The following is a 5,060-nucleotide window of genomic DNA, read 5'->3' on the forward strand; positions in this document are numbered from 1 at the left end:
TGGCATCACAGTACATCACAATCATGAATATATTACAGTATAAACATCTGGTCATATTCAGTAAGTTAAAATATTAATCCCAACGAAGCCATTTGTCAAATTAAGTTAACTATTTGAAAATAACATTTAAGCTGATATTAAAAATACCTCTCATTAAACCCACATTTCATATTTTTTATGGGTCTGATATAATATTATAATCTTAAATTGTGAGTTTTATCAACTTTGAGTAAATGAAATATCATAGTTAATTCCTTTTACTAAAAGATATCAAAACTACATAACCAGCAGGGTCTGTGTCATCTGTTGGCCGTCATATTTCAGTTTGAACTGGAAAGTATTTCTTGCACCTGTACGTTACCTACATTTGGAGTCCACATTTTTATTCCACTAAGCTCTGAAGTCTCCACGGCTTATTCATTAGTATCTCTGAATTTACCGCTGATATATCATGACTTCAAAGGACGGACAAATTACTGAGCGTTTGACCCATGAATGCACATTTGAATAAAGCACATGTGATCAGAATCACCCTTGCTTTCTTTGGAGCAAGTGGACATGAGCCAAATTTCGGAGTGTTATTTTTCTTTTATGCCTACAGAGACAGTTAAAATGTAGATATTTTTTTCATCCATGGGATGACAAGGAGAATCAACTCAGAAATTTATACTGGTGCCAAATTCAGATCCGGAGTCCCATCACACAAGTATTAGCATACATGAAAAAAAACAAATTGCTACACATAGTTTAAAGCCACTATTACATTTTTAGCATTAACTTTCCGCAACATGGCAATTCTGTCACAGTCAGAGAATCACAGACAATCGATTGGTGGCTAGAATCAACAGACCGACCAGTTGGAAGGTCAAAATTCTGATATTTTCTTTACTGAATGCATCATAGTAAGAGCTGAAGCTTCACAATGCCAGCAACACTCTCAAAAATGCTTCTGGGGGGGGAGAAGTCTCACTGTTAGCTATTTTTAATGTCAGTGAGATGTTTGAAATGAAGCACAAGTAAGAAAGAGGGTAATTAATCACATACGTGTTTGTTGCAAATTTGTATTTTCTGCTAAGTGTCGAGGCACGTCTGCTGTTAATTCAAATGAAACGAGAGCAAGACTTTCTGCTGACAACAGGAAGGCCAAATGTATTGAAGCATAGATGCTCTGTTTTAAGCTTTTGTCTTAATTTGGAGATGTTATGGTAAAGATCTACAGCTTATAGAATCTACACAAAGAGACTGCTGCTTTAGTAACACTACCAATGCTAATAAGATTAGCTTTGTTTTAAAGTAACGGTAAAGCCTCTATGAAAACAACTGTTCTCATTATTATGTCATCTCCCCTCCTGACATGAATAATAAATGATGGCTCACAGCAGGGAAACTAGAAAAAAATAATTTGAATGGCCTTCTAATTTCTATCAGTATTATACTTAACAAAAATCAGGATCAATTCATATTATGAGTTTTACCAAAAAATTGCACAATTGCTAAAGAAAATGTTATCTTTAACCCATTTAATAAAGAAACAAAATCCACAGCAATACACTGTAAACATCTGAACATACCGCCATTATCTGCTACAGTGTTGTCAGAAATAAAGTAATTATTAAATTGAAACTGTATGATAATTTTACTCTCTGTACCATAAAAAATAGTATCACATAATGAACAACAATTTCACCTCTTTATTATTTAGCTAAGTCAGCTGACGAGCACAACAGGAAACGAATGCTACAGGTTTGTCACTGCTGCTCATTTAATAATTACAAGCTGCAGCTTAGAGTTGCAGGCTTCAGCTATGTTACTGTATTCACACGTTTTGCAGAATAACACTACTTACACATACAGAGATGCACTACTTCCCATCACCAGACTGGGTCTCCTGTATCATTACTGCATTTCCAGCCATCTTAATGTTTTGTCTAAACCGCTCTGTTGGTGAAAACGGAACTAGGCCATAATGAGGACGGTCTATAATCACAAGGCTGTGAAGCAGAAAGTCCTGAGTCATGTCAAAATTGCAACTAGGAGTCATTTTCCTAAAAATATGATAATTTTAATAAAGTTTGACTGCAGAGTTTTTCTGCTTGGTTGTAGGAGGCTGTGCTTTTCCAGTCACACTAACTTTAAGTACATTACTATAGAGGTCTTTTCCACTGAGACTGAAGTCAATTAGAAAACTTTAATAAACTTTCTCACTGGAACTTTTAACAATTTTGTTCTTTTTCCCCCCCCCCCATGATTTGGATTTCCTTGGGCTTATTACTTAAACGTAGCCAAAACACAGTGTTTAGATGACAAGTATTGGCTTAAGTTGCAGTATTTGAAACTGACGGCAGTGTCTTGGATCGCTTAATTTGCTTGGGATCCTAGGAGCCTATTTAGCTGAAACACACAATGTTGTTACACAGCAGTGCAAGGCTTTTCTCCTGAGTCTCTGCTTGACTAAAGAGAGGGAGAGTGGAACAACTCTGAAAGCTCAGACTACCAGGAAAATTGCAACAAAGGCATTGATCCTCTGAACAATAGCTACATGACAGATCTGATGATGGCTGCAGAATCGTTTCCCTGCAGAGGGGAACAGAGAGTAAGAGACAGACCTGGCCACCCAAACAGCGACCACATGCGGGCAAAACAGCTCTGAAAAGCAAATAAAAACACCCAGAGAGATTATTTCAGGTCACTGGGAACCACTTGAGTATTAGACGATTATGATTTGGCAATCAGTAACACAAAAACCTTACCCTGAGTGGGCTTCGCATCACTACAGTCTGCAGTGAGTCACCTCGCTGTGTAAGCAGCAGATCTCAGAGCCAACTAAGAGGTTTCAATGTAATCTAGCATCCACAGAGATGATCATCAAAAACCTCCCAGATCACACCTCGCACACATGGCGCAGAGAAAGTTTAACACATGGCAGGTGGAGGAGCTGAGGGGGCGACCAGCAGACAATAAACCGACTGTCTCTGAAGGAGGAATTTCACATTTTTAAAGAAAAACAGCAGGGAGTCGGTGGGAAGAAGATGAGGCAACAAACTATCATAACTCAGCAGGTAGAACGGGTCTGGATTCTGATCCATGGCTTCAGCAATCCACATGCTGATGTATGCTTAGAACAATGTAGGGAACTGTATTGCATCTTATTGTCTGTGTGAATGAACAGTAATAAAAAAAAATGCTCTTTGCATGGGAAAATTAGCAGCTGAAGAGGGCAGAAGGATCTGAATCTTGAACATTTACGGTGCTGTTTAAATTATTAGCGGTAATACGAACTGTTTTTATAATAAGTATATCAACAGGAGGAGAGAAGTAGGAAGGTAGAGCGAAGCTTAAAAAACTTATGCTTTCCATTCCTAAGGTTTAAAGTTTCTAATGAAGAGAAAGTAAAGCAATTCTCCTCCATCTACCACTTGTTGCTGCTCACTGCTCGTCAGCAGACTTATAGATGGTACACTCTTCTTTCTCATTTAAACAATAGATAAGATGGTCTGTTTTGAAATGTTCATGGTCAGTTCATAGAACGTGTAGGCACCAAATACACAGCAAACAGGAGAAACTGCAATGAGGGCAGGAAAGGCAGAAGAAGAACAAAAAGACAATGTTTTTCAGTACAGTGTGGGAGATCTGCTTTGTTCTCCGTCTGGATAATTTATCTCCCCGAGATCACAAAGGAAGCCAAAACTGAACAGATTCTCGCTTTTAAGTTCTGTTTTCTTCTTCTTCTTCTTCTGTTCTGAGCGGACACTGTCCAAAACAGGGCATTAGTGCCCTCCTATGAGCCTGCAGTTAAAACTGTTCATCTCTGAGTGATGGGCTGTGGTTCAATGTAGCCAAAATATGAACAGCAGAGCGGCGTTGATGAGGTCCAAGCAGCTCATGCTTACAGACAGGGACAGGTCTGAAAGAAAATGTCGAAAAGGGCCAATATTCTGTGCAGTTAAACACATTATTTTCACTTGAGTCTCTGTGTAGAAATCAAAATAATAAATAAATACAACACGATTTTACATGCAATTGCAGTAATGGTTTCTTTTGCATTTTAAACAAAAGAGATATCACATTCTCAATTTCGTGTGTGTATGCATATGAAAATAAAAAGTGAAAGTATTTTTAATCAACATTAGAATACTGGTAGAATCCCACGCCGGCCTCCGGACATTCTGAAATGACTTAAAGTCCGATACGTGTGTGGAAAAATGTAATGTTTGGGAAGCTCGTCTACATCAAGAAGGTGGATCAGCATTGAACTGCAGGAGGGGGAAACTGCTGGACATTCAAGCTGCATTTGTAGCCTTTCCTGAAACTGCAGCACTTTGCAGACAGATCACCGTAAGTGCATGAGACAACTGCAGACTTCAGAGTATTTGTTTGCCTCTGTGTAGAAAGGTTGCAGCCAGATCTAGGATGGCACTAACTTGCACAGAAACTCCCATCTGCTGCAGTCAAACATTCTGTGTTGCTTTATGACTTTTCCTTCCGCCTTTTGCTTCATGTCATCGGCTGCATATAGGCAGCATGTGAACCCTGATAGCAGTCTGGTGGGAACATGAATTTTCAGGATCCATCAGCATGATGTGTTTCATGGGGTTCAACATGGAGCTGTACGTTTAGCCCTTCTCTGCGCTGCACCGATGGCAGCTCGGCAGCAGGAGTGCAGACCAGTGATTAAACTAAACACCTTTACGAGTTTGGAGCTACAGCGCTGCCAGCGTGGACAGCCCAGTTATAGTGATGCGGACTGCGGTGCATTTATTAGCAGAGAAAGGCACACACGCTCACACACACGCACACACACACACACATCACCATGCATGCAGAGGCTAACACGGTGGAAAATGGACGCCAGCATCAAGCCACAGAACAGACAAGAGAGACAAATCTCACATTAAGACGCGGATTTTGTTCCGTCATCCATTGGTTGACCAATTTCTGCAAATTCAACAGATATTTCAGCCTCACACCTGCCGTGCAAATGCAGAATGGGAGAGTGGGAGCGGGAGGAAGAGGGGGGCTTGGGGGGTTCATCCAAGCAAGCAGTTACAGGGATCTAATAT

This window comes from Poecilia mexicana, unplaced genomic scaffold, assembly GCF_051168715.1.
Source record: "Poecilia mexicana isolate PSO_F unplaced genomic scaffold, ASM5116871v1 scaffold_16, whole genome shotgun sequence".
Taxonomy (NCBI): Eukaryota; Metazoa; Chordata; class Actinopteri; order Cyprinodontiformes; family Poeciliidae; genus Poecilia; species Poecilia mexicana.